This window comes from Scyliorhinus torazame, chromosome 5 (genome assembly GCF_047496885.1).
Source record: "Scyliorhinus torazame isolate Kashiwa2021f chromosome 5, sScyTor2.1, whole genome shotgun sequence".
In the NCBI taxonomy this organism is placed as follows: domain Eukaryota; kingdom Metazoa; phylum Chordata; class Chondrichthyes; order Carcharhiniformes; family Scyliorhinidae; genus Scyliorhinus; species Scyliorhinus torazame.
Window position 1 is genome coordinate 168,900,179 of NC_092711.1, and position 22,153 is coordinate 168,922,331.

Below are 22,153 nucleotides of genomic sequence, written 5' to 3' on the forward strand. Positions count from 1 at the left end.
AAACCAACACTTCAACATTTGCCAGTCAAATCCATGTTATTTATACTGGGGGTTTTATTATTAGATTTAGGCACTGGAGGCAAAGGGTGGGGGTTTTAAAGGGTAACTTTTCCTTTCTAACTTTGTATTGACGACAGTGTCAGCTGTGGCTCAGTGGGCAGCTCTTTCACCTCTGAGTCAGAAGGTTGTGGGTTCAAATCCCAGTACAGGCACCCGAGGACAAAAATCACATCCAACATTCCTCGTCCCAGCACTGAGTGAGTGCTGCACTGTCAGAACAGCCTTGTTTCAAATAAGGTGTTAAACTGAGGCCCTGTCTGCCCCTCTCGGGTGGGTGTAAAAGTTCCCACAGCCACTCTTTTGAAGAAGAGCAGGGGAATTATCCCCGGTGGCCTGGTCAATATTTATCCCTCAATCACTAAAAACAGATCATCTGCTCATTATCACATTGCTGTTTGAGGGATCTTGCTGTGTGTAAACTGGTTGATGCGAGTCCTACATTGCAACAGTGACTACACTTCAAAAGTACTTCATTGAATGTAAAGCACTTTGGGATGTCCTGTGGGTGTGAAAGACGCTATAGAAATGTAAGTTTTTAAATTGAAGATTTCTGTTATCTGATCTTGTTATCTGGAACTTAATTAATTTCAGCCACTCTGAACTTAGCATTTCATAAATTTACTTTGGTTCGGATAAGGCTTTCATCAATTAAGGCAAAGACAGAACTCACTGGTAAGAAAATTTACAAAATAAATTTATTAAATGAAAAATGTTTACTGAACAACTTTCAGACATTGACTTTTACAACTTCATGTGGGTGATCAGTCTGTAGAAGCGTAACCCTCTCTGGCTCCTTCTTTGACAGTAATTCTTGCAAAATTCAGCCTCGGGGGTCTTCAGTACTTGGCCAGCAAGGAAGACCTTCGGAACCTCTACTTTTATCCCCAAAGTGACCATTACCTCACATCAGAGTTGGGCCTGTTGTAATATGACAATTGGTCAATTTGGTCATTGGATTAATTTAATTGGATCCCCACCTTCTCTCATTATCTTAGACAGAAATACAATAGAACTGTTTCATACTATCCCTTTATCTGATTCTATACAATCCCTTATTCATACCGTTTCAAATGTTGAGGCTAATCAGAGCTTGAAGGTCTCTCTTGCCAGAACATTTATCCTCATTGCACTTTCTTTATATACACAGCAATTAAGTGTTTACATTTTGACAGCAAATAAAACTCAGTCTTTCACTCAAACTACTGATTAATTAACTGTAACTCAATTAAGACTCAATACTTATTCAATCATCTGTTACTGACAGGTCGCTAATTAATACAGAAATCTTTAATTAATACATTTATTAAATACAAGATACACTCGTTCAAAGAGATAGTTAATGGAACATTGAGCCTTATTTCTTTTTATTATTTATTCATGGGAACGTGGACGTCGCTGGTGAGGCCACCATTTATTGCCCATTTCTAATTACCCTTGAACTGAGTGGCTTGCTTGGCCATCTCAGAGAACATTTACAAGTCAAGCACAACATTGCTGTGGATCTGGAGTCACATGTAGGCCAGGCCACACAAGGACAGCAGATTTCCTTCCTTACAGGTCATTAGTAAAACAGATGGGTTTTTACAACAATCGACAATGTTTCCATGGTCATCATTCGACTTTTAATTCAAGACTTGTATTAAATCTCAATTTCACCATCTGCTGCAGCCGGATTTGAACCCAGAGCATTAATCTGGATCTCTGGATTACTAGCCCAGTGACAATGCCACTACCTCATCCACATACCCTTGGCAGAATATTATGTCCAGTACCTTCTCAAACTTCTAAAATACTTTATTTATTCAAACAAATTCTGCTAACTCTGCAGTTTCTAGAAACATTTTGGTCGATAGTGTTAATTTTTAAAATAAAGATCTCTTCTTTACAATATAATATCCGAATACACCAATTCACTACTGATAATTATTGTTCACAAATGAATAATCATTGGTTTAATGACTGACTATTTTGGTATGAAATCAATACAGAGTTAATCTAGAAAAGATACAAAATGTGAAATGGCTGCAAGGAGCCACATTTTAGAAGTTAAAAGAGCTTCCTTGACCTTGTGACACTGAATACACTATGAAAATAACAATTTAAAAACTATATTTGATTACACGTGTTATTAGTTTCCTACATTACAGCAGTAAATGTTTCAAAAGTACTTCATTGTCTATAAAAGACTTTAGAAGGTCCAGAGGTCATGAGAGGTGCTCTTGAAATGCACCGGTTCGAATTGTCAGCAAACTAGTATATATTACACTCGGTGTCCTCACCAAAATCATTGATAAAGATTGAATCTTAATTTTTGTAATAACTGTGTTTTTGACACCATTTCGATCACTCTGTGAAACTCCAGACACATTATATCCAATTATTTGTTGTAAAACACAGCGAGGTGTCGACAAACGGTGCTGGAAGCTGATTGAACTGGATCTTCAAAAAATAAATTTAATGCATTCATGAAAAGAAACAAAGTAGTCGAACAATGGGATTAAATGGGTAGCTTTACAAAGAGCTGGCATGGGAAACATGGGCCAAGTGAATTCCTTCTCTGCTCTGGGAGCCTTGTGTACATGTGGAGTGGTAATGACCCGGAACCTACTTCCTATGAGGGCAGCAAATGGAGAGGTGATAGAAGAATTTCAAAAGGAAATTGGATGGCACTTGAGGGAAATGAATGCTCAGGGATTCGGGACAATGGGGCTGACTGGTTGGTTCTATAGAGAATTGGCATGGATTCAATGGGCTGAATGGCCACATTCCCCACTCTCCAGATTCTGTGAGCTCAGAAGAGAAATTTCAGCTGCTCTAGTCTCTCCAACTCCCTCAAATTCCTCATCCCTGGTGTCATTCTCTTAATGGTGGCACCCTCTCTGAGAACTTCACATCTTTCCTAATGTGGGGGGCCCACATATAGGGTTCCATTCTAGAGGGATAGAATTGAAAAACAGGGAGGTGATGTTCAATTTGTTAGTACCAGGGTTAGACTACACTGGGAGCACTGTCAACATTTGTGATCCCCATTTAGTAAAAGGAAATTGAGGCACTGGAGAAGGTACAACAGAGATTCACAAGAACAATACCAGAACTGAGAGCATTTCACCCTCAGGAAAGGCTGGGGCTGCTTTTCTCTAGAAAAGAGAAGACTGAAGGGTGACCTGATGGAAGTCTTTAAAATAATGAAGGGGTTCAATAATCCAATAGGGATTTGATGAGAAACCTCTTTACCCAGCGAGTGGTGAGAATGTGGAACTCGCCACCACAGTGAGTGGTTGAGGTGAACAGCATGAATACATTGAAGGGGAAGCTAGATACATACATGAGGGAGAAAGGAATAGAAGGATATGCTGATGGGGGAGATGAAGAGAGGTGGGTGGAGGCTCATGTGGAGCATTGATACTGACAGAGACCAATCGAATCGTCTGGCCTGGTCTTGCAGACTCAATGGAACAGAGACAAATACATTTATTTCAGATCTACCTGTAGTGGGGGAAAAACACTATTCACTATCCAGGATAAAATAAATGTCCTTCATCAGCTTTTGTGGATCATTTCAGTGGAAATGTGCTCTCCCAGGCTCAAAGAGCATCAGCCCACTGGAAGCAAAGTCGTGAGACCGGCCAAAATAAACCCATTGCATAGAACCTTGGTTAAACCCCAGCTGAAGCAGTGTGTGCAGTTTTACTTCCCTTACCTTCGAAAAGATATTATTGCTTCACAGAGGGAGTGCAACGAAGGTTCACCAGACTTGTTCCTGGGATGGTTGAACTGTCCTATGAGGAGAGATTGGGGAAACTGGGCCTGTATTCTCCAAGTTGTGAAGAATGAGAACAAAGAACAAAGAAAGGTACAGCACAGGAACAGGCCCTTCGGCCCTCCAAGCCTGTGCCGACCATGCTGCCGAACTGAACTAAAATCTTTTACACTTTCGGGGTCCGTATCCCTATATTCCCATCCTATTCATGTATTTGTCAAGATGCCCCTCAAACATCACTATCGTCCCTGCTTCCACCACCTCCTCCGGCAGTGAGTTCCAGGCACCCACTACCCTCTGTGAAAAACTTGCCTCGTACATCTCCTCTAAACCTTGCCCCTCACATCTTAAACCTTTGCCCCCTAGTAAATGACCCTCTACCCTGGGAAAGAGTCTCTGACTATCCACTCTGTCTATGCCCCTGTCTATAATTTTGTAGACCTCTATCAGGTCGCCCCTCAACCTCCGTCGTTCCAGTGAGAACAAACCAAGTTTATTCAACCGCTCCTCATAGCTAATGCCCTCCATACCAGGCAACATCCTGCTCAATCTCTTCTGCACCCTCTCTAAAGCCTCCACATCTTTCTGGTAGTGCGGCGACCAGAATTGAACACTATACTCCAAGTATGTCCTAACTAAGGTTCTGTACAGCTGCAACATGACTTGCCAATTTTCATACTCAATGCCCCGGCCAATGAAGGCAAGCATGCCTTACGCCTTCTTGATTACCTTCTCCATCTGTGTTGCCCCTTTCAGTGACCTGTGGACCTGTACACCTAGATCTCTCTGACTGTCAATACTTGAGGGCTCTACCATTCACTGTATATTCCCTACCTGTATTAGACCTTTGATTGAGAACAGAAACAGTAACAGCAAATCCAACCCCTGTAATCAATTGTGAACTTGTTGGTGTCTCAGCAGGTGCGATGAATCACAAAATCCCTTCCCACATTGAGAGCAGATAAATGGCCTCTCCCCAGTGTGAACTCGCTGGTGTCTCTGCAGGTTGGATGACTCACTGAATCCCTTCCCACACTGAGAGCAGGTGAATGGCTTCTCCCCAGTGTGAACCCGCTGGTGTGACAGCAGGTTGTGTAACTGAGTGAATCCCTTCCCACACTGAGAGCAGGTGAATGGCTTCTCCCCAGTGTGAACTCGCTGGTGTGAGTGCAGGTTGGATGAGTGAGTGAATCCCTTCCCACACTGAGAGCAGATGAATGGCCTCTCCCCAGTGTGAATGCGTCGATGAGCTTCCAGTTCTGATGGGGCTCTGAATCCCTGTCCACAGTCCCCACATTTCCACGGTTTCTCCATGTTTTGGGTGTCCTCGTGTCTCTCCAGGTCAGACAATCAGTTGAAGCCTCGTCCACACACAGAACACGTGTACGGTCTCTCCCCGCTGTGAATGGTGAGATTTTTTTTCAGGCTGTGCAACTAGTTAAAGCTCTTTCCACAGTCAGTGCTCTGGAACACTCTCACTCGGGTGTGTGTGTGTCTCGGGGCTTTTCCAGTCACACTGATGTTTAAAATCTTTTGAAGCCAACAGGTCGGGCAAACATTTCTCCTTCCAGATTAAATGGCCAATGAACCGAGTGAATTTGTCAGATCTAGACGTGATGTTTGAGATTTCTGTCTGTAAATCCTATCCTGTAAAAGGAGTTTAGAACAGACATCACAGTCAGTACAGGATAGAAATTCAGAACAGACAATTCTAGTTCCTGGAGAACATTCTTTCCTCTCTCATTCCCCAAAGCTGTAAATCTCCGTCCCATACCCTCTCCCTCCATTCTCACTGCTGTATCTAATATTCACCCTCCCAATTCTCCTGAAGGTGCTGATTCAGGCTGATTGACAGATCCATGCTCACTGCTTCCTGTCCTGGACACAGAGATCATAACAATTAGGAGCTGCAGTCAGCCATTCGGCCCAACAAGCCTGCTCAACCATTCAATGAGATCATTGGCCGATCTACCTCAGCACCATTTTCCAACACTACCCCCCCCCTTGACATTGTCAATATCTCGAAAACTGACAATCTCTGTCTTGAAAATTCATTGATGACGGAGGCTCCAGAGTCCTCTGGGGTAGAGAATTCCAAAGCTTCACCACATTGTCTTTAAATTCATTGCTGGGGGGGCACAGTGGTTAGTACTGCTGCCTCTCAGCACCGAGGACCCAGGTTCGATCCTGGCCCCGGGTCACTGTCCAGGTGGAGTCTGCACATTCTCCCCGTGTCTGCGTGGGTCTCACCTCCACAACCCAAGAAAATGTGCAGGGTAGGTGGATTGGCCATGCTAAATTGCCCCTTAATTGGAAAAAAAAAAGAATTTGGTGGTCCAAATTTTTTTAAAAACAATTAATTCACTGACAGGGGATTTGGGGGTCGCAGGTTAGGCCAGCATTTATTGTCCATCCCTAGTTGTCCTTCAGAAGGTGGTGGTGAGCTGCCTTCTTGAACTTCTGCAGTCTCTGAGGTGTAGGTACACCCACTATGCTGGTAGGGAGGAGTTCCAGGATGTTGCCCCAGCAACAATGAAGGAAGGGCGATATATTTCCAAGTCGGTCTGGTGAGTGACTTGGAGGTGACCCTCCAGGGGGTGAGGTTCCAGGTATCTGCTGCTCTTGTACTTCTAGGTGGTAGTGGTCGTGGGTTTGGAAGGTGCTGTCTATGGAACCTTGGTGAGTTACTGCAGTGCATAGATGGTACACACGACTGCCACTGTTCGTTGGCGGTGGAGGGAGTGAATGTTTGTGGAAGGGGGAGCAATCAAAATGGCTGCTTTGTCCTGGATGGTGTCGAGCTTCTTGAGTGTTGTTGGAGCTGCACTCATCCAGGCAAGTGGAGAGTATTCCATTGCACTCCTGACTTGTGCCCTGTAGATGGTGGACAGGCATTGGGGGTTCAGGAACTGAGTTACTTACCGTAGGATTCCCAGCCTTTGACCTGCCCTGGTAGCCACAATATTAATGTGGCCAGTCCACTTCAGATTCTGATCAATGGTAACCCCCAGGATGTTGTTTGTGGGGGATTCAGCGAGGGTAATGCCACTGCATGTCAAGGGGCGGTGGTTAGATCCTCTCTTGTAGGAGATGGTCATTGCCTGGCACTTGTGTTACATCCTTGAGTGAAGAAATCCCTCCTCATCTCAGCTTTCTCTCCATTTTCCTGCTGGTTCCCCATGACCCTCGGCTCCCTCATCAATCAGAAATCTGTCTGTGGGGGACCACGTGAAGTGGCGGTGCTCACCAATGGTTTAAGGGCATCAAATTCTGAGCTTCAGAGAGGCACTAGACTGGGCTGCCCTCTGTCTCCCTTGCTGTTTGCGTTGGCCACTGAGCCATTGCCAGAGGCTATTAGATTGGATCCTCTGATATTGGGACTTGGGGGGGGGGGGGGGGGGGGGGGTGAGGCAGCACACGATCATGCTGTGTGCAGATGACGGGCTGCAGTTTGTGTTGAACCCCAGTGTTTCAGTCCCAGCCATTATTGGAGTCGTGGATAGATTTAGCGGCTTCTCTGGTTACGAGATCAGTTTTACTGAGTCTGAGGCCATGCCAGTGGGGAGGGGTTGAGGGCTAAGCCCCCTCCTCTTGCTAACTTCCCCTTCAGATGTCCCACACCCCGCCCCCCACACCATGCCATTTAAAACCTGGGAATGTCAATGGCCCCTCTTTTAGACAGCTATATGGGGACAACTGAAATGAAAATCGCTTATTGTAACAAGTAGGCTGCCCACTATGCTACCATGGGCAGCATGGTAGCATAGTGGTTAGCACAGTTGCTTAACAGCTCCAGGGTCCCAGGTTTGATTCCCGGATTCAGTGTGTGTGTGGGTTTCCTCCAGGTGCTCCAGTTTCCCCTCACAGTTCAAAGATGTGCGGTTTAGGTAGATTGGCCATGCTAAATTGCCCTTAGTGTCCAAAAAAGATTAAGTTGGATTACTGAGTTGCAGGGATAGGGTGGAGGTGTGGGCTTGGGTAGGGTGCTTTTTCCAAGGGCCGGTGCAGATTCGATAGGCCGAATGGCCTCCTTCAGCACTATAAATTGTATGATTCGATGAAATGAAGTTACTGTGATAAGCCCCTAGCCGCCACATTCTGACGCCTGTTCGGGGAGGCTGTTACGGGAATTGAACAGTGCTGCTGGCCTCCTTGGTCTGCTTTAAAAGCCAGCTATTTAGCCCTGTGTTAAACCAGCCCCATAGCTTTCCACAGCTGATGGTGGCTATTAGGTGGGACCTTGCCCAATGGTCGGCTCTTCCGATTTCATGGTGAGGCAGGATCGCCTTCATTAAAGTGAATTTGTTGCCCAGACTGTTGTACTCTCTGCAGATACTGCCTTTACTGTTGTCGACCAGAGTCATGAAGGAAATTACTAAAATTAGGCAGGACCTACTCAGTTAATGATAGGAACAAAAAGAAACCTTGCCACAAGTTTGTTGAGTTCCAATCACCAGGAGCTAAGGGAGGGTATGGTCGCCCAAAAATCAGGCTTCATCAATTGGCCTCTCGTCTTAGGTTCATAAGGGATTGGGTTAGGATGGAGCCAACATTCATCTGGCTCAATACAGAAGCAGACCAGTCAGTTCTCTCTCGATCCAAAACCAGCATAGGTTGATTATGGAATGCATCTCCATGCAATTTGTATTGTCTGTAGTTCATTCTGAGTCTGATGCATTGGGTAAAGTATGGGACTCCTATCTCAAATCATAGGCTCCAATTTGACTGACTTGCTCCTCCTGGGCTTTCCATGAGTGAATTCAATTTAACTTAGGCCAGGAGTAGGGTACAGTGGTTGGTACTGCTACCTCACAGCACCAGGGACCCAGGTTCAATTTCAGCCTTGGGTGGGTGTGTGTGTGGAGTTTGCACATTCTCCTCATGTTTCCTCCGGGTGCGCCGGTTTCCTCCCATTGTCCAAAGATGTCCAGAAAAATGGATTGGTTACACTAAATTGCCCCACAGTGATCAAGATGTGTAGGTTACGTGGGTTGACCATGATCAATGCACCAGGTTATGAGGATAGGGTGGGGCGTGGGCTTCAGTGAAATGCTCTTTCTGAGGCTCAGTGCAGATGTGAAGGGGTGAATGGCCTTCTGCACTACAGGAGGTCTATGTCATCTATGTTGTGTTATTCATTTTAATTTGATTATGCTGTTAGTCTGTTTGTAATATTTTTGCGTTTACAAACTGAATTGTTATCCTCCGTTTTTATATAATCTTACTCTCTTTCCCCACTCACTATTTTAACCTGTTAACTGGTTGTTCAATTAAACTGGCATTTAAGAACATAAGAACTAGAAGCAGGAGTAGGCCATCTGGCCCTCGAGCCTGCTCCACCATTCAATGAGATCATGGCTGATCTTCTGTGGACTCAGCTCCACTTTCCGGCCCGAACACCATAACCCTTAATCCCTTTATTCTTCAAAAAACGATCTATCTTTATCTTAAAAACATTTAATGAAGGACCCTCTACTGCTTCACTGGGCAAGGAATTCCATAGATTCACAACCCTTTGGGTGAAGAAGTTCCCTCTAAACTCAGTCCTAAATCTACTTCCCCTTATTTTGAGGCTATGCCCCCCTAGTTCTGCTTTCACCCGCCAGTGGAAACAACCTGTCCGCATCTATCCTATCTATTCCCTTCATAATTTTATATGTTTCTATAAGATCCCCCCTCGTCCTTCTAAATTCCAATGAGTACAGTCCCAGTCTACTCAATCTCTCCTCATAATCCAACCCCTTCAGCTCTGGGATTAACCTAGTGAATCTCCTCTGCACACCCTCCAGTGCCAGTACGTCCTTTCTCAAGTAAGGAGACCAAAACTGAACACAATACCCCAGGTGTGGCCTCACTAACACCTTATACAATTGCAGCATAACCTCACTTGTCTTAAACTCCATCCCTCTAGCAATGAAGGACAAAATTCCATTTGCCTTCTTAATCACCTGTTGCACCTGTAAACCAACGTTTTGCGACTCATGCACTAGCACACCCAGGTCTCTCTGCACAGCAGCATGTTTTAATATTTTATCATTTAAATAATAATCCCTTTTGCTGTTATTCCTACCAAAATGGATAACCTCACATTTGTCAACATTGTATTCCATCTGCCAGACCCTAGCCCATTCACTTAGCCTATCCAAATCCCTCTGCAGACTTCCAGTATCCTCTGCACTTTTTGCTTTACCACTTATCTTTGTGTCGTCTGCAAACTTGGACACATTGCCCTTGGTTTCATCTCGAGGTTCTGGTCCCTCAAATGTGTAGCTTGTATTTATGTTGGCACTATATCTTGTTCCACTGTGTGCCCATTTGCCACCATTTTTTGTGTTACTCTGTTGCATTCATTGTTAAAAAAATTATTTTAAAACAATTTATTAAAAATCTGTCCAACTCATCCGTCAATATATTCATTGACTCTCACACCCCACAAGTCCCTGTGGAAGAGAAATCCAGAGACTAATAACCCTCTGAGGGAAGAGATGACTGGTAATATATAACATAGCGACAGTACCATATTACAAGGCTAGAAATAACAATAAATGTACTTTAATGTACTACAGAACCATAAATAACTATATCTAATCTGTACCATATAACACGAGACATGTGCCTGTCCGACATTAATTTACTGTCTTCCTAAATGTCAGCCATCTCCTGGAAAAGCCAGTCCTTTAATTGTGAACAAACAAATGTGTCAAGCTGAGGGAGCAAAGGATGTCAGTGTCTTCACGACAGAGGCCTGGGCCTTTCCAGAGTCTGCACCCTCCCTGGATTCACTTCCTGTCCCTTCATTTGCTGCAAGTCACCAACTGAAGGTCAGAATGAGAAAAGAAATGGAAAGGGGGAGAAAAGAAGGTGTTTTACTCACAGATGTTGGAGACAGGAGGAAGTTTTCAGTCTGGATGAAGCCCCAGGTTTCCTCATTGTCCAGCTTCCGCATTCAGACGAGGGAGCTGATTGGATGGAGGAAGAGAGCCCTTCCGGTCCATCAATTCTTCCCATTGGTCAGCATCCTTCCGGTGCACGCAAAGGAATCCGCGGTGACGCCTCAGGGTTCCAGTGCGCATGCCCGGCGCGCAGACACAGCAGCTCCGCCCCACTCATTCTTCCCCCTCCTCGAGACAAGGTTTCCAGGCAACCGCTGAAAGCTCCGGCCAGAGCTGGAAGCCTCTCGGTAATTTCCCCTCTCCCCCCCGGCACAGGACTGCGCATGTGCAAGGGAAAGCTCACCCCTGATATTCCTGCTGAGGTATTGACCATTGGGAAGAGTTAAGACCGGAAGGACTCTTGTCCTCCATCCAGTCAGCGCGACCTTTCTGTGAATGGAGAATGAGCTTCACACAGACCCAAACGTCCTCCTGTCTCTAACATCTGTGAGTAAAACACTTTCTTTTCTCCCCCTTTCCATTTCTTTTCTCATTCTGAAGGGAAAGGAAGCGAATCCAGAGAGGGTGCAGACTCTGGAAAGCTTGGCCCAGGTCTCTCTCTCTCTCTCTAACACATTGACACCCTTTGCTCCGTCAGCTTGACACATTTATTTGTCTGGCTAAAAGAATGGTCTCTTTCATAATGTCCACTAACCCCTGACGCTCTCAGTCCATCGCCAACGGTTCTTTTGCCAGGCAAACAGCAGCAGGAGAGTGGGCACCCCTGCCTCGTCCCCCAGTGCAGCCTGAAATAATCTGAACTCACCCGGTTCGTTCGTATAAATGCCACCAGTGCCTGGTATAACAACCAGACCCATTCCACAAAACCTGCCCAAATCCAAACTGCCCGAGGACCTCCCACAAATAGTCCCACTCCACTCGATCAAAGACCTTCTCTACATCCATTGCGACCACCAACTCTACCTCTCGTCCCTCTGGAGGTATCATGATCACATTGAGTAGCCTCCTGATGTTGGCCGCCAGATGCCTCCCCTTCACAAACCCCGTCTGGTCCTCCCCTATCACCCACGGGACCCAATCCTCTATTCTCAAGGCAAAGATCTTAGCCAACATTTAGCAGGGAGATCGGTCTCTTTGCCACACATTGTTCCAGGTCCTTTAAGGAAAAAGGAAGAGGGTTCCAGGAATGACCACAATAAAATACAGGTTTTCCAAATATCCAAAATCCAAAGTCTAATGGAATGTTCCTTCAGCGGGAGGTTTACTGTTGCGGGAGATCCGTCTTTCCAGCAGTGAGACTTCCATGATGGGGGAAGACACGGAGAGTGAGTCAGTCTGGGAGGAATACGTTCCAATGTTTCAGCCATTTGCAGGTTTTTTAATTTATATTTTTATTGATTTTTTTCCATTTTAACAAATATCCAACAAAAGCTCAGGATTGGTGCAGCACAGCAGAAATCTCTCAGCAATACAGAAATACAGGAGAGGACAGGAGGATGACAATACAGATGGATCAGTATAATCATTAAGCTTGGTGCATCCGTGTGTACCAATGGATATCCTGGAGAACAAGGGAGAAGACGAAGCTCGCATCGACCACCAAAATCCAGGATAAGATCACGGTGCCAGGTTCAGGCAGGTGTCAGAACACATCTCCCCCATCTCCAGTCACACCAGAGGCATTAATAACACATCCTTATGTCCCCTTCTCAGGTACAAGACCTATCTATACCTTTGCAGGAACCAGTCAACGTTTCTTTAACCCCAAAATAGCAGAGACATAAATTTCAGAAAAATATCAAGAAGGACACTCGTCCTAAAAGATACAGCACAGAACAATCATCATTCAACACAATTACACAGAAACCAGCAAATATTCATACAATTGGTTCAAATTCTAATGATGCAGCTTCCAAGAGACTAACAATAACAGGATTTTTTAAAAGTACTACCAAAAGCAGAGGATCTCAGGATAACAGGGACCAAGATACAGCCCTGAGCACACGGTCCCCTGATGTACACCCCTCACCACAAGCCTCATTCGAAACCTCACTCAGCCTCTCAGGACGCCCCGGCCAAGAAGGAACCTCCCAAGCAAAATGTGGCAACAGGAAAGTGACCACAGTACAAGACCTGGCCCGGCCCTGTACATCCTTGTACACAGGAGTCAGGCAAGCAAGGATAGTCACACTGTGCATGACACCCAACCTCACTCCTCTCTCACCACATCCGAGGGCAGCGCACACAAGAAGATTCACACCGTCCTCCACCAAGGAGATTCCACCCACAAGGAGAGGAAAATTCGTCAAGGCACCCAACAACTCGGCATCTCGGGAGGGGTGCGATCCTCCATCCCTGCTCACAGCAAAGGAAACCCCCGAGATACAATGTACCAAATCGGGGCCTACATCAGCACGCTATCTCCTCAAGGAAAAGTAACTCCAAAAGAGAGGAACACCAGGATTGGCCAAAGGATGCCAGACAAGAACCTGCACCATATGTGATAAGTAGATTGTCATCAATATTATCATCTGTACGTAAATAGTAATATATGTCTAACTGTTGTAGTTCCAGCATCCGACCATCAGGTGGTATGAGTATGCAGACACATGACCCCGACACACCATGTGTTCCAGGAGAAGGTGTTGGTAAGGAGTTTGCAGCAGTCGCATATTCGAGTAGCTCTGTAGTATCTTAGTGTAAGTTAGTGTTCGACCATTATTTCCAATTGTATTAATCTTACACATTTTAGTAATTCGTTAGTGTAGTGTTAGTAATAAATAACTGTGTTTATGAAACAAAGTCTAATGTTCTTTATTCACACGACAATATCAAGATTCAACATCAGCCCAATGAAAGAACATTGCACCATGCACCGTCACAAAAAGGATACTCAGGGCAAAGCTGCGTAGCCTCATTGGCGTCAAAACACTGCCTCCCCACGGGAGACCCTGCTTCAACAAGGAGGGCATTCAGGAAGTCACTATATAATCCCACTTGGAGCAGGGTGCCTATCTCCCCCCCCAGCCTCACCCTCAGACCCAATGAGGGCTCAAACATCAATGATCCACAACACTCAAACTCTCACTCAAACCCTCCAACCTACAGGTTACTACCTCCCCAGAACCTATCCCGAGAGGATTGATTGATGATTTGATTGATTTGTTTTATTGTTACGTGCACCGAGGTACAGTGACAAGTATTGTTCTGTGTACAGTCCATACAAATCGTTCCATCCATGAAAAACAAAACATAGGACATAGATAAATACACAATGTAAATACATAGACACAGGCATCGGGTGAAGCATTCGGAGCGCAGTACTACTCAGTGGAGAAGGCGTGTGAAGAGATCAGTTTCATCCATAAGAGAGTTATTCAGGAGTCTGGTGACAGCGGGGAAGAAGCTGATTTTTATCTGTTTTTTTATTCCAGGTGTGGCCTCACCAAGGCCCTGAATCATTGCAACAATACATCCCTGCTCCTGTACTCGAAACCTCTCGCAATGAAGCCAACTTACCATTATCCTTCTTTACCGCCTGCTGCACCTGCATGCTTACCTTCAGCGGCTGGTGCACAATGACACCCAGGTCCCACTGCACACTTCCCTCTCCCAATTTACAGCCATTCAGGTAGTAATCTGCCTTCTTGTTTTTGCTTCCAAATTGAATAACCTCACATATATCCAAATTATAGTGCCATTGATTTACCCAACCTGTCCAGATCATGCTGAAGGATCTCTGCATCCTCGTCACAGTTCACCCTCCCACCCATCTTGGTATCATCGGCAAACTTTAAGATGTTACATTTTATTCCCTCAACCACATCATTAGTGTATATTGTGAGTAGCTGGGGTTCCAGCACCGATCCCTGTGGCACTCCACTAGTTAATGCCTGCCAATTTGAAAAGATCCTGTTAATGCATACTCTTTGTTTCCTTTCTGTCAACCAGTTTTCTATCATTCTCAATACACTTCCATCAATGTGCTTTAATCTTGCAAGATAATCTCTTACGCGAGACTTTGTCGAACGCTTTCTTAAAGTCCAAATATACCACATTCACTGGCTCCCCCTTGTAAACTCTACCAGTTGACTACTCTTCGTGGCATTTTGCAGCTCGGCCTCATGAGCTCACAGATATTGAGTCAGCACACTCAATCTCTGGTCAGTGACACGGAAAATGTTGGCAGTCATTATTTTCACCACCTCAGAAAGAGTCCCGGAGAGCGCGGAGTCGAGAGATCGCCTGAGGGTCAGGCCGCCATGTTGAAAAAGTGTCTCCAGGCCCTCTCTGACGCCTGTTCGGGTACACTCGGGAGAATTCAGAATATCCAATTCAACTCACAAGTACGTCTTTTGGGACTTGTGGGAGGAAACCGGAGCACCTGGAGGAAACCCACGCAGACACGGGGAGAAGGTGCAGACTCCGCAAGGACAGTGAACCAAGCCACGATTCGAACCCGGGTCCCTGGCGCTGTAAAGCAACAATGCTACCTACTGTGCTACCATGCCTCAGTCATCAAGTATTTTCAGGACCGAGATTGATATGTTTCCAGATATTGAAGATATCAAGGGATATGGGGTATAGTTTGGGAAAATGGTGCTAAGGTGGATTGGCCAATGAGCTCATTGAATGGTTGAGCAGGCTCGATGGGCTGAATGGCCGACTGCAGCTCCGATTTGTTATGGTCTCTGTGTCCAGGACAGCGAGCAGTGAGCATGGATCTGTCAATCAGCCTGAATCAGCACCTTCAGGAGAATTGGGAGGGTGAATATTAGATACAGCAGAGTGAGAATGGAGGGAGAGTGTGTGGGACGGAGATTTACAGCTTTTCGGAATGAAAGAGGAAAGAATGTTCCATAGTAACTGGAATTGTCTATTTTGAATTTCTATCCTGTACTGACAGTGATTTCTTTTATAAATTGTTTCTACAGGATATTAGGAGAGGAGGAATTACAGACAGAAATCACAAACATCACGTCTCAATCTGACTGAGTCACTTGATTCATCGGGGCATGAATTTCATCGGCCTTTGAATCTCGAAGGAGAAATGTTTGCCCGATCTGTCTATTTTAAAAGATTTTAAACGTCAGTGTGACTGGAAAAGCACTGAGACACACACACCCGAGTGAGAGTGTTCCAGAGCACTGACTGTGGAAAGAGCTTAAACCAGTTACACAGCCTGAAAAAACATCACACCATTCACAGCGGGAGAGACGTTACACGTGTTCTGTGTGTGGACGAAGCTCCAGATCGTCAGAGCTGGAAAAACACAAAGAGACCTCAAACATGGAGAAACCGTGGAAATGTGGGGACTGTGGGAAGGGATATACAGCCCCATCTAAGCTGGAAATTCATCGACGCAGTCACACTGGGGAGAGGCCGTTCACCTGCTCTCAGTGTGGGAAGGGATTCACTCAATTATCCAGCCTGCAAAGACACCAACAAGTTCACGCAGGGGAGAGGCTGTTCACTTGCTCTCAAGTGTGGGATGGGATTTGTTCAGTTATCCACCCTGCGAAGACACCAGCGAGTTCACACAGGGGAGAGGCTGTTCAGGGGCTGTTTAGCACAGGGCTAAATCGCTGGCATTGAAAGCAGACCAACGCAGGCCAGCAGCACGGTTCAATTCCCGTAACAGCCTCCCCGAACAGGCGCCGGAATGTGGCGACTAGGGGCTTTTCATAGTAACTTCATTTGAAAGTCTACTTGTGACAATAAGTGATTTTCATTTCATTTCATTTCACCTGCTCTCCGTGTGGGAAGGGATTCACTCAATTATCCCACTTGCAGAAACACCAGCGAGTTCACACTGGGGAGAGACCATTCATCTGCTCTCAGTGTGGCAAGGGATTCACTCAGTTATCCAGCCTGCGAAGACACCAGCGAGTTCACACTGGGCAGAGATCGTTCACCTGCTCCCAGTGTGGCAAGGGATTCACTGAGTTATCCAGCCTGAAGTCACACCAGCGAAATCACACTAGGGAGAAGCCATTCACCTGCTCTCAGTGTGGGATGGGATTCATTCAGGTATCCAAGCTGAAGAGACACCAGCGACATCACCCTGGAGAGAAGTCATTTGGCTGCTTTCAGTGTGGGAAGGGATTTACTCAGTTATCAAACCTGCTGACACACCAACAAGTTCACAAGTGATTACAGGGATTGGATTCTGCTGTTATTGCTGCTGTGAATCACATCCAAGATTGAACCATGTTCATTCTGACACTTAGTGAAGTGGGAGGGCTGGAGGGTTTCTTTCTGCTGGACTGGCCGGTCTCACGACTTTGCTTCCAGTGGGCTGATGCTCTTTGAGCCTGGGAGAGCACATTTCACTGAAATGATCCACAAAAGCTGGTGAAGGACATGTATTTTATCCTGGATGGCAAATGGTGGTTTTACCACTACTACAGATAGATCTAAAGTAAAAACAGGAAGTGCTGGCAAATGGGATTACGTCAGCAGGTCAGGTGTTTTCCATGTGTTGGTGCCGACACGATGGGCTGAAGGGCCTCTTCTGCTCTGTATTATTCTGTGATTCTGTGGTAGAAACACCATCTTTACTGACAGTAGATGAGGCTCCAGCTCCGGATGCATCCAGAGATACTGAGGGAAATGAGTGGAAATTGCACAAACACGAGTGATAATTTTCCAGTCTTCCTTAGACACAGGGCTGGTGTCAGAGGACTAGAGAATTATGAATGTTACACCTTGTTCAAAAATGGATGTGAGGATTAAGACGGCAACTACAGACCAATCGGTCTGACTTCAGTGGTAGGGAAACTTCTGGAAACTATAGTTTGGGGCTGAATCAATAGTCACTTAGACAAGTGCAGAATAATTAAGGAAAACCAGACTGGATTCATTGGGAGAAAATTATGATTAATTAACTTGCTGCGGTGTTTTGAGGAGGTAACAGAGAAGGTTGATAAGGGCAGCACTGTTGATGTAGTGCATACGATTTTCAAAAGACATTTGACATAGTATCACACAACCGACTTGTGAGAAAAAATCTAATTCATGGAATAACAAGGAAAGTCAGCACTTGGATAAGGAATTGGCTGAGTGACAGGAACAGTGTCTTAGACTTTATTAATGGGAGAGGCGGTGACGCAGTGGTATTGTCACTGGACGAGTGATCCAGAGACCCAGGGTGATGATCTGGGGACCCGGGTTCGAATCCCACTACGGCGGGTGCTGGATTTAAACTCAATAAAATATCTGGAATTAAAAGTCTCATGATGACCATGAAACCATTGCCGATTGACGTAAAAACCCATCTGGTTCACTGATCTCCTTCAGGGAAGGAAATCTGCTGCCTTACCTGGTCTGGACTACATGTGACTTCAGACCCACAGCAATGTGGTTCACTCTTAACTGCCCCCTCAAGGGCAATTGGGGATGGGCAATAAATGCTGGTCCAGCCTGAGAAGCCCACGTCCCATAAACAAATTTTAAAAAATGAATTGGGGCAGTGATTGGGGCACAAGGTCATGTTGAATTTGTATAAGTTAGGGCACATCTGGAGCACTGTATCCAATTCTGGTCACTGTGAATGAGGGAGGATGTGAAGATGTGCGAGTACAGAGGAGATTCACCAGAATGATTCCAGGGATAAAGATGTAGCTATGAGGATAGATTGGAGAGATTGGGTCTGTTTTCCTTCGAGAAATGAAGGCTGAGACTTGTTAGAGGTGTTCAACATCCTGAGGGGTTTGGACAGGGTAAATAGTGAGAATCTATTCCCACTGAAGAGAGAATCCGGAACAAGAGGGCACAGATCCAAAATAATTGGCAAAAGATTAAAAGTGCGGAGAGGGAATTTTTATTCACCCACAGGGTGGTTGGAGACTAGAATGAACTTCCTGAGAGGGTGGTGGAGGCAGATTCGATTGAGGTATTTCAAAAGAGAATTGGATTGATATCTGAAAAGAAAGAATGTGGAAGGTTACGGGGATAAGACAGGGGAGTGGGACTGGGTAGAATTCTCTGCCAGAGAGCCAGAGCAGACTCGATGGGCCGAATGGCCTCTTCCTGCACTGTGAAGATTCTGTGATTCAGTGAAATAAGTACACCAGCTGATTCTGTACAGTGGGTCGCACTCTCGCCTCTGAGTCAGGAGGTGGGGGGAGTTGAATCTCCTCTCCAGAGACTCGAGCCCCCACAGTCAACTCTCCCGGTGTCAGTACTGAGGGAGTGTCGTCCTGTCAGAGGGACCATCTTTAGAGTGAGACATTAACCGTGCCGCCCCTTTAAAATATGCCCCTCCTTCTAAACTGACAGAGGGCCTTAAGGAGGTGCAAGAAAGCTTCACAAGGATGATAGCAGGACTGAAATTACATGATAGCTGGAATAGGTTGGTGATATTTCCTCTGGGAAAGAGAAGGCTGAAGACTGACCCGAGAGAGACTTTAATGGGCGTGATTGGATTGACATCATCAACTCATCACTGTGATTGCAGGATGGAAATTCAGAGCTGACAATTTTATTTATCACAGAAAATTCTTCATCTCAAACTATAAATCTCTGTCTCCCTGAGACTCCCTCCTCCCTATTGACTGTAACATTAATTCATCCCACTATCCTCCTCCTGTTTTTCACCCAATTCTCCTCCCCTGAAGGTGCTGACTATCGGGTTCAGTTTCATTCTCACCTGTTGCCCTCACAGATATGTCACCCAGGTGCTTAAATCTTTACACCTGAAGTTAACAAACTGTTTTGCTAAGGGGGACATCACGATTAAATCCAGTGACTACTCACATGTACTTTTCCTACAGTCCAGATGTGGAGGTGTTGTGGGGCAGGGTTGATGAGTCGGATGTACTGCCTCCTCCGAGTCTATCTCTGTATTTCGAACGGTTGTGTGAGATTGGTGATGGTGAATAATGGCGATGACATTACCCATACTCCACTGCGGTTCAGAAACCCCCCAATCTGTCACATTGAGGGAGTCTGTGTCGGGGCCGAGATGAGGGGTGGGGGATGGGGTATCACTCTGGCTGCATCATCAATAATGTCACATGACTGCGGAGTCACTGCAACTTGTGATTCAGAGGCCGGTCTGGGATCCTCAGTTAGGGTTATCAGAGGTCAGTGTATATCCAGGGTTAGGGTTGCTGTTGGTTTAAGGTTGTGTTTCAGGTTAGGGTCATATTTGGCATTAGTAAAGATTCGGTTTTAGGGTTTGGGTTATCAGGAGTTAATGTTAGGTTATGGTTAGGATTAGTTTATGCTTGTATGGTTATAGGCGATTCGGGGTTAGGGCTTAGTTATAAAGAGTTAGGGTTAGTAGATAATCAGTGTTTGTTTTAAGAAGTTTTATGATCAGTGGATACTTCAGATGATGAGTGATTAAAGTGAATGGATATTTACGGTGGTGATAGTGGGCATTCGCGGTTAAGGTTATTGAGGATGTTAGTTAATTTTAATTAATAATAATCTTCACTATTGTCACAAGTAGGCTTACATTAACACTGCAATGAAGTTACTGTGAAAAGCCCCTAGTCGCCACATTCCGGCGCCTGTTCGGGTACACTGAGGAAGAATTGAGAATGTCCAAATTACCTGACAAGCACATCTTTCAGGCATTATGGGAGGAAACCAAAGCACCCGGAGGAAACCCATGCAGATACAGGGAGAACGTGCAGACTCCACACAGGCAGTGACCCAAAACGGAATCGAACCTGGGACCCTGGAGCTGTGAAGTAACTGTGCTAACCATTGTGGTTGTTATGATTAGATTAAGAGTATTCGGTGTTATGATTTGGATTATTAGAGGTTAGGATTAGTGTTATTAAGGTTAAGGTTAGTGCTTTTATAGGTTCGGGTGATTTGGGGTTATCAGTTAGCATTGAGGTTATGGTTTTTGGGACTGAGAGTCAGAAACAGCAATTGGCAACATCCAACATCACTCTGTTATTTCCTCCTGTCATTGTTAACCATCATTTTTACCAACAATATGTATATATGAACCACACGTGCTGTAAATATTGAACGTAAAGTGTTACTGTGTATAAATTGAAAATGCCAATAAAAATATTTTTAAAAAACAGCCATTTTTACAATATGTGACTTCTAACTAATCAGTTTCCTCAAAGCCTAATCCTAATCAGAGAGTCACAACTTGTATCTATCGAATGTCTTTAACCAGTAAATATTTCAAGAGAAATCAAAACACCCAGTAGTTAACTGAAAGAGCTAAACCACAAGGCTTAATGTCTTTAAACAAAATCAAATTTTAATGTGATTTTTTTTTTTAAAAGCACATAATGTAACACTACATTTTGTAATTACCTAAGTTGTAAAGTCCGAACTGTATCGTCGTTCTACTGAAGAGATTCTTTACACATTGTGAGATCTTGAAGGTTTGTTTACTTTTTCAGGGATTAACCCAAAGGTATGCCACAGCCCTCTGGAATGCACATAATTTTCTTCTCAATATTTCAGCAACTATTCTCAGGCCCAAGGATTCGTCCACATCTTTCCATTAGCTTTTGGTAAATTGAGCCTCCAATGCTTGATGACTCTGGATTACTCAGCACAAGATTGAGCCTCACTGCCTTCTGGTTCTGACTTTGGGCAGACAGATATTTTTTTCCAACCAGCACCCAGATCTTCTTCACTCCTCATTTCAAGCTCACTGTTGAAGCTGATTGCTTCCACTACCAGAGAAACCAACTGTGCCGGTCACTGTAGGTTTCTTCATCTAGCTCCAAGCTAGGTAAATCTTCCAGCTTTTTTCCCCTCACGAAGTCCAAGGAAACTTGAAAATACAGTAGACCAAATCTTCAATTGCCTTCTGTGAGAAATGCCCAGATAAATTCAACAAAAGAACCTCCCAAACCCTACAGCCCACCTTCATGGCAATGTGATATGTTCACAGAACGTTCCAAACACAAAAGCAAAGTGAATATGATTTACCTTCAAAGCAACCTTTCATTCTGTGATCCACATTAAATATGAAATTAGATTTTCGCAACAATTCTCAAAGAGAATAAGTGGGCTGGAAGCAAACTTATGAGATCAACCAGTCCAGCAGGAAGGAACCATCCCACTTCTACTAGCTTTCAGATTGAACATGATCCAGTCATGGGAGTGAGAAACAGCAGCAATAACAATAGAATTCGAACACTGTAATCACTGGTGAGCTTGTTCAGGTCTCAGTTCAGATAACCGACTGAATCTCTACCCACACAGTGAGCTGGAGAATTGTCTCTCCCCAGTGAGAACTCGTTGGTATGTCAGCAGATTGGATGACCAGGTGAATCCCTGCCCCCACTCATAGGGAGCTGGTCAAGGGCCTCTCCCCGGTGTGAACTCACTGATGTGTTAGCAGATTGAACTGTTGCTAACACAATTATATCTTTGTTTTTCAAACAAGGTGAAGAAGCAGTGCACAATATTTTAGATGTGGCCTCACCAAGACCCTGCACAACTTCCATTC

The 22,153-nt window shown here is 45.0% G+C and overlaps 1 long non-coding RNA gene across 1 annotated transcript; it reads right to left on the reverse strand.

Annotated features, from left to right (window-relative positions):
- Nucleotides 1-733: 733 nt before the first annotated feature.
- Nucleotides 734-10,758, reverse strand: LOC140420561 (uncharacterized). The gene is made up of 2 exons (XR_011946445.1): nt 10,695-10,758; nt 734-5,467 (listed from the first exon to the last, which is right to left on the reverse strand). It is a non-coding gene; the product is annotated as an uncharacterized lncRNA (long non-coding RNA).
- Between the last annotated feature and the right edge of the window lie 11,395 nt (nt 10,759-22,153).